The sequence below is a fragment of the Prosopis cineraria genome, unplaced genomic scaffold (assembly GCF_029017545.1).
Source record: "Prosopis cineraria cultivar Desert tree isolate PC_DT_omini unplaced genomic scaffold, ASM2901754v1 PC1512, whole genome shotgun sequence".
Lineage (NCBI taxonomy): Eukaryota > Viridiplantae > Streptophyta > Magnoliopsida > Fabales > Fabaceae > Prosopis > Prosopis cineraria.
Window position 1 is genome coordinate 1 of NW_026556837.1, and position 8,600 is coordinate 8,600.

Consider the following 8,600-nt stretch of genomic DNA (forward strand, 5'->3'; position numbering starts at 1 on the left):
TGAGTGAGCCAGTGGCAGGATCATACAAATTCTCACAGAAGAACATGTGTTGAAAAATTCCAGGGGATCTACACCTGGGATATCATTCTTCTTTCTTACTTGACATTTTCCTTCAATAGATTCTACAGATATTATGTGTGTTTCTTCACTGTAATATCCTACAAAATTTTAAGTCAAAAAACTCAAAAAAAATGACTGAAAATATAGCAACACGTTTAACAACGGTGGGGTGGGGTTGGGTAGTCATCTAGGGTTCAAACCCTCCTAGTGCCAAAAAACTTAAAAAAACATTTTAGATAAAAATCTAAAAATGAAAAAAAAAAAATAAATAACACGCATATAGGCAGGCAGGCATGCTCAGGACACAGCCTTGATGAATTCGTTATTCCAGCAATTCTCACTTCATGCAATGACTATGGTCAATTTTACTTGCTCATTCAATATAGCATTTCACGGATACTCTCCAAGTGTTTTGTACGTGAGTTTTTTATTTTGATAAGTTATGAGTAGCCTTTACCTCTCGAATATCAGAGCCGTATGCCTTCTCATTTGATATGTCTTCAGGTCTGAAAAACCTTCTGACTTTGACCTGGGTGCATTTCACTCAATTCAGATTCTCTTTTTTTTTTTTCCTTTTCAAATAATCTCCAGCAACTGGCACACAACATATGCTTTCAAACCTATGTTCCTTCCACTCTTATTAGTTTCCCTGCTCTATTCTGTCTTCAAAATCATATGGACTTACAAAAAATAATCATGGAGAGCATATTCAGTTCCTTGTAATTGAAAAGCAGTCTTGGATGAGTTCACAGAGAATTTATCCTTTTCCTTTTGGGCTTCATTTAATTTGCAAGAGTGGCAGATGCCTGTGCCTAGGCCCAAAGTCTCAAGCGGAAGCCTAAAGAAAGCACCTCTTTCAGGCAAATACAGGCTTTTGCAATAATAATCCACAGGCAATCCTTTCTTCTTCCTCTCTTCTGCTCTGGCCCTATCAATTTTATCAGCAGAGATATTATCCTTCCGGTGTTGGTGTCCCCATTGAATTTTCCGAATATCAACAGCAGGAATCTGCTTGATGTCTTCCAGTTCCAAATTCTGACATTCATTTGTCAAAACAATTCTCTCTCTAGCAGCATTGCCAAGTACTGTCTTACATCCATACTGCATCATTCTTCCATGAAACATTTTTCTTCCTTTCCTTCCTTTCATGATTCAACAAATACTCAACCAAATAAATGTCAGGAAATTCATTTACTTCTGCAACTTCCACAGACACAAATTCCCTACAGATATTTCTTCTCCATGAACAATGGCTTTTTTGTATAGGACACAGCCAGAACTTGTTTTACCTTCACTCTTTTCATCCCATCTTACTTCCCCATCAGGAGAAAGATATTTGGTCTGTTTTGACAATGAAGGGGATTTATGAGTTTCCTCCTCCAAGGTAATGATGTATCCCCCTCACATCATCATCGTCATTTTCTTCTTGCTCCTCCTCTAGCTCTTCAGCTTCATCTTCTTCCTTTGATTCACTCAAAGCCCCTTTCGAATCTTCAGGCAAATAATTAGAGTAATACTCTCCCCATATCCTATTAATCAGTTTTGTGTTGTAAGCCTGCATGGCTTTTCTCTTTGATACAATAGAGGCCACTGCTGCTCTAGGATTCAAATTCGGTTCACTTCTGGGCACAACCTTCTTTGTCTTCACCAACCACTTAGTGTGGTGTCGCTCCTCCATTTTACTCATAAGACCGGTGATAAATGCACACTTTCTAATCTTTGCATCAGGATATTCTGCAAACAGTTGCAGAATTATTTGTCCATGGACAACAATGTATCTTTCAACTGTTGCTAGATCAGATGAAATGTAGGAGCGACAATCCTGACCAAAGTCAGATACTGCCTTAATGACATCTGCAAAAGAAAGACGTGATACTCGGCTCTGTTCCTTCAATAAGGTGATTATGCTGATAGCAAGCCTTGCAGTTTTTAAAATTGTCTCATGCCAAGGAGCATACTGCTTGGATGGCTTGCCCAGTCTATACCTGAAAGGAAAGTTTTGATGTCTTTATTAACATCTGCTGTCAATTCACTATAAAATGCAAGTGCATCAACATTTTATATACAACTTCACTTCTACTTTTGTGGCTTTACTAATTCACTTACTATTATAGATATCCACTTATGAGCAATGCAAAAAACAAATATTAATAATTAAATGTTTAATTCCATACAAATTGATTTCCTATTTTCATTTTGCTTCAGATAAGATTGCTGCTATAAATAACCCAGGTTTCACATCCATATTTTTTTATCAATCACGCCCATATTATTTATCACCTTACAGGAATGGTTTACATTATACTTTAAATGTAAGAAATATATAACTCCAAATTTTATGCAAAGGACGACATACCAGGCCATATCAGTCCGAATCGAGATAAAATCATGGATGAACCAAATTCTATCATCCATTCCTTGATCGCACTAAGATAAATAGGGATTCCATCTGAAGCCTGTGATCCAGACCCAGAGGAAGAAGAATGACCAACATCAGTATCCAGATTGAATCCACTTCCATCATCTTCAGTCATGAGTCCTGATCCAAAGATTGTCACATCAATCTCTGAACAGGGTCTCATAGGAAGAAGTTCCAAAGAAATCAACCTGGCATCTGAATTGTATAAAGACCAATTATTTAGCATGCTTTTAGGAAGATCCTCAGGGTCATAGGCGTCAAAATCATTATCAAAAACTATATACTCATCAGTTTCTTGGAGAGAGGTTTTGTAATATGCAGGAAGAGGATAGTCATTCGCTATCTCATCTTCATTAATTTTAATGTAAAATTTGCTTGGTGCGGAGGCAGATCTGTGGCTTTTCTTCTGCTTCATAGATTGCCAATACTCTTCCTCTTGCAACAACCTGGCCAACTTCAAATCCTCATTTTCCTCAGGTAGATCAGTTGTTGAGTTTACCTGAATCTTGTTCTCTTCATCCCAAACCCCCGAATCAATCTTTAAACTACCACTCGATGGAAATACTTGTGCTTGTATTAGGTTTCCATGATTCTTGCTCGCATCTCTTAGGGCAGCAAGAACAGGAACATCCAAGAACATCCTGTCATTTTTCTTGGATGTCATATCTAAGCCTATCAGTTGCTTATAGATAAACTCACCTTGAGAAATAACAAACTCCTTCACAGAAGCAGTTCCAGAAAATCTCTTGCATCCACTCATGGACCGTGCCATGCCAGCAAGCAACTCATCTAAACTTATATCAGGATTCCCACCTGCTGATATTGTGAGTTTTTTGTAAACTTCTACGCAGGCCCGAGCCTTTTCATAGAAATGATCATAAAATTTCTTGTAACAAGTGGCAGGTTTTAAGCAGTCATAATCAGCGACATCAGTAGAAAGCCAGATCACCGGAGAGCCATCTTCATAACCAGAGATGTCCCATGACTCAATGCGTCCAAATCCTTCACACCTAACGCCTTTCTCTTTCTTCTTATCAAGGCTTTCTTCAAGTGGCAAAATAAGTCCAGATATAAACAGATCATTGACTTCCAGCATCTCTAGAGGTTGTTCTTTGCCAGTTTCATCATGAAGAATAAAGTCTGTGAGCCTCCTATTTAGGCGACCATCACCATCACCAGGTCCAGCAGTCAGGCGCACAGCTAGAAACTCCTCTTCCACAACCTGTTCCTTCTTCACTTCAATAAGACCAGCCTTATCAGATAAGTGGAAGGACTTTTCCTTCAAACTTGTACATGCTGCAGCTCTTTTTGGCATCTTGCGAGAACCAATGGACTGCTCACTTCTCTGTGAAGAGCTTCTCTTTCTTTGCTTATCTCCAGCCATGACTTCTTCTTTGATTTTTGTAACAACAGATTTTTGTTTACTCTTGCTACTCTTTTTACCTAATTAGTTAAAACGTCCATGGTGTCGAAGAAAAAGATGAAAATTATAAATATGATGAAGAAACAGAAAGGTAATAATATAAGCTAAACGTACTGTAAAGGCTCAAGGCAACTGAAACAGATAGAACCCAAATACAAAGTGACTCTAGAACAACATAAAAGTACAACATGCCAAGAAAATAAATTAATGAAAATTGTTGGTGCAATAGTAGCTAACAAGATAGAACTAGGAACTGCAGTGAGGACAGAATTTCCCAAATCTTTATTCCGTATATGATCGAAAAGAGATCTAGCGAAAAGATACAAGAAAATGGAGTGACATAGCCACACATAGTAAGAGAGGATAGATGAAGTTGGCGATAGAATGACAAGAACGACTTTTTGTAAGCAACATAGCCAATTGAAAATAGGCAATCTATCAGAGCTTAATAAATAATAATTAAACCTTACCTGCATAACACTGTATCAGCTGCAGAATCTAAGGCTTGATCTATGGATACATCAAATAAATTTTCAAATATATTAGTTCGTTTCCATTCAACCTGCTCCTTTGTTTTAATTTCTTGGAAACAAATCAAAAGATGTTCTTATATGGTAACGTCTGAGAAAAAGATGGTGACTTTAGACCCAACCCGGAGGTACCCAATTTGTTATACATTATTAGGGTCACTGGTTCGAATATAGAATAACAAGAGAAGACTTCGCAAGATCACAGAAAATAAAAGAAAAGGTTAAAAAGAATGTGTAACACCGTGAATCGCCGCATTGTCATCCCTAGATCCAGATGAAATTTATCGCATTGGAAAGATGAATTCTGCTTCCAGCAACTAGAAATTATACAACCATTGCACGAGCTGAGGGCAAAGAAATACAATAGAAGTTCAAATATTCATCCAAAAATCATTCCGAAAACATCAGTCTGGGAAAAAGCACGTCAGATTACCCGGTGAAGAAGACGACAAATCAAGTGTGAAACAACGAAGTAAAGCCTCAAATTTGAGCTCGAAGTGCAAGATTTGTGACCAAACGAAGATGGGTGTCAACACACGGGTAAATTAAAAAAAGAAATGGGAAAGAGATAATTCGTTGATTAACAATCCAACGCAGCTGAGAAAACTTGGCAAAAACACGAGTTTCGAGCACCCAGTGAAGAAGGCAAGAAAGAATCAAACCTAGAGTCAAACAATAAAGCAAAGCCCCAGTGTTGAACTCGCAGTACAAAATTTTAAGAGTAAACGATTCCGCATTTCGGATTCACACATGAGAAAAACGGGAAAAAAAAATCTACGATTATCCACCAATGACCACTCCGCATAATCATGGTTTGACAAAATGACGAGTTTCATGTACCTTGTGGAGAACAAAGACACAGCAAAACCAGACTCTACCCGCAAATGAAAAGCAGACAACAGCAAGAAGATGCCTACAGTTTGTGCGTGAAAACCAAAGAAAGCAGATGGGCTTACGTACCTGATTTCGGAGCATCTCCGGTAGAGGAATCATCGGGTGCTGATGAATCTATAAGGGCTGCAGGTGCCATCCGTTAAATGTCCTTCTTTGTTTCAAAATCTTAGATGTTTGATTTGAAAGGAAAGAAAGAAAACCAAGGAATGGACTGGAACGGTTTGAACTAATAGGTGCAGTGGTTTTGGCAAATCCCTCAATCGGCGTGAAGTTTTGCAGAAACGTAAGTGCGTTACTTCTTGCTAGTTTGGAAATGATGCGGCTCGGTCTTCAACCTTGGCTTTGGCGGGGACGCGCGAAACCATTTTTGGCGCCTACAGGCTCGAATTAAAATCTTTTTGTCGAATTTCACGAAATTTCCGAATTTCCCACCCCTGGCGCGGCAATTTTAGGACAATCTACCAGTATCATTGACTGAATTAGGAGGTCAAATAAATCAATGAATCATAGAGAATTTTCGTCGATACCTAGCATTAATTTGTTAATTAGTCGACGCATCAAAAAATTAATTGAAAAAAACAATGTTCAAATATCAGTTTTTAACATTGATTTTAGCCTGGCAATGTAGGGTGATCAACCTAGTGTTGTCCATTAGTCATAATAGGCTAAACTAAGCCCAATATTACTCATCATTACTGTTAATATTCATACCTTTTATTTAAAAAATTTAAAAAATATAAAATATTTTTAATATTTTAAAAAGTAATCATTGTGCTTTTTTTAAAATACTCCTAATTAATAAATTATTTTATTTATTTTAAAATAAAATATTTTATTAAACAGAAATGAATATAAAAAAATGATATTAATTTGAAAATAAGTAATTATATTATTTGAAAGTGATATTCAACTAAAAATAATTTATATTTTTGTAAGAGGGGAGTATATTGTGAAATGTACGGTATTTAACCTTTTTTCATGATTATGCTTGTGCTGAAAATTGTTCTACTCTTATTGACTCTCTCTCTCTCTCTCTCTCTCTCTCTCATTTTTTTAGAAAATATGATTTAGAATTTAATGAATTTAAATATTTAATTAGAGTCAGTATTAAAAAGTTAGTACTCCCTATGTGCTAAAAGAAAAAAAAAGGTAGCATTCCCTCTCTTAAACTTTTAAATAATTTGCAGATTAAGTCCCCAAATTATTTTTTGATTCTCACTTTTTTTTTAATACAAGGCTGCAGTAAAAGCCATGCAAGTTAACCAAGATTGGGTTATGTTGGAAGCTATAAAACTTTCACAATTAGTGGGTGGACTCTCAAATAGACTTTCACAATCAGCATATTTATTGGTTTCTTTATAAATACGATCAAAAACAATTTCTCAATTTCATATGATGGGATTTCTAATGTTATTGATGATAGTTGAGAGAAAGTGGCTACGAGAGGAGTTGCATTCAATTAGGGGTGTTTACAGGACGGGACGGGACTAGGACACCCCCGTCTCGTGTCTCGTCCCGAAAAAAAAATCGAGACTGAATTTTGATCCCGTGTCCCGTCCCATCCCATTAAGAGTTAAGACGGGACCAGGACAAGATTGGGACATCTCGCCATCCCGATAAATGGAATAATATCGAAAAAAAATCTACATAACAACATTCATTAAAATTTTAAATCATATAATTTATTAAGTTTAAAATCAAAACAACACAAGTACATAAATAACAATAATTTAAAATTAATTATTGAATTATATTAATCACAACTACACATTATAATAACAAATATAAGTGATCTTTATGTTATAAGATTAGCAACAACAGACAAGTTAACACAACATTAAATTATTGTTCTTCTACTTTAGTAAAAATGTACTAAGGTAATTACTCTTCTAAAAATAAGCAAGAAATATGTTGTAAATAAAAGTTATTAAATAGATAGATATAAAAATAAATTATATTAATATAATTAATACATTATAAAAAAAGATATCGCCATATTTACTCCATGTCATTAAAATTATCAATATAAAAAACTTTAGTTTTAAATAAGACTTGCAAGTATTAAAATTATAATTGATATAATTAATATAAGTATAAATTATGTTAATATAATTAATATATTTAAAATAAAAATAATATATATAATATTTGGGACGAGACGTCCCGATGGTAATCTCATGTCCCGTCCCGTCTCGAACCCCTTTTCTATCCCATCCCGTAAAGTTCTATCATGATTATTTTTGGACCGGGACAAGACTCGTTCCGATATGATCGGGACGACATCGGGCCAATCGGGATGGGTCCAGACTGAACACCTCTACATTCAATGAGAGGCAAAGCTTCCATAAAGTCTGAGCAAATATTAACTCTGAAAATCTTAGCACTCCAACAAATGTTTAGCCTTTTCAATATCCTTATAAATCCAACTACTATGCTGGGTTGCTAGCCAATATTTTTAAAAAAACCTTTAATCCAATTACCTTTATTGTCTCCAATAAGGCCTTCACAAGTAAATACACCATTAGAGTTAACATAACCATCAATGCTTACTCTAACTCATCTCAAATTTAGTTAACTCCATCTAGTTTCCCGTGTGGTTTCAATTTTGCTCAAAAGATAAAGTTTGAATTGAAGCCTCAGGTCATTGATAATTTGTTGAGTGCAGGAGAAGACAATGTCATTGTCTAAAATAATATCTTTAAAATATACTTACTTGCATTTAGCTTTCCACATGTTTCAATAGGCTTAGGCAAAAAAATTTTTGCTAGTGTAATCTTCTTATAGACGGGTTGTCTACTTCATTTTTAGCATTTCAAATTATTCAATCCTACCCATAGAAAGAAAAGAAAGTATTATGGTTGGTAGAATTGACTAATTTTTTCCAAACTTAATTGGCTTTCTTACAATCATGTAAGATATGGATAGAAAAGTTATGAGAGTTACAACTAAAAGGGCAAGTATGTTGCTAAAGAGTATTCCTATTGGAAAGTGTGAAATTGATTTGGAGACAATCCCATGCAACTTTTTAGAAAAAGTATTTAATTTTTTTTATAAGTTGGCCATTTCCAAAATTTGGACCTGATATTTGAGTGTCTCTAAATTTGATGAGTCTCTATAACTTTGTAAGTAGATTTGATCTGAAAAGTTATCATCAGAAGAAGGCCTCCAAACAAGAATGTCGCCTTCACCATTCCAAAGGTTGCATAAGAGCAATATGCTTAATTGCATTAAAATGGAGATATCATCTTATAATATCAAAATTCCAACCACTCAC

The 8,600-nt window shown here is 35.3% G+C and overlaps 1 pseudogene; it reads right to left on the bottom strand.

Annotated features, from left to right (window-relative positions):
- Positions 1 to 4: 4 nt before the first annotated feature.
- LOC129300275 (DNA (cytosine-5)-methyltransferase 4-like) lies at positions 5 to 5,667 on the bottom strand (annotated as a pseudogene).
- Between the last annotated feature and the right edge of the window lie 2,933 nt (positions 5,668 to 8,600).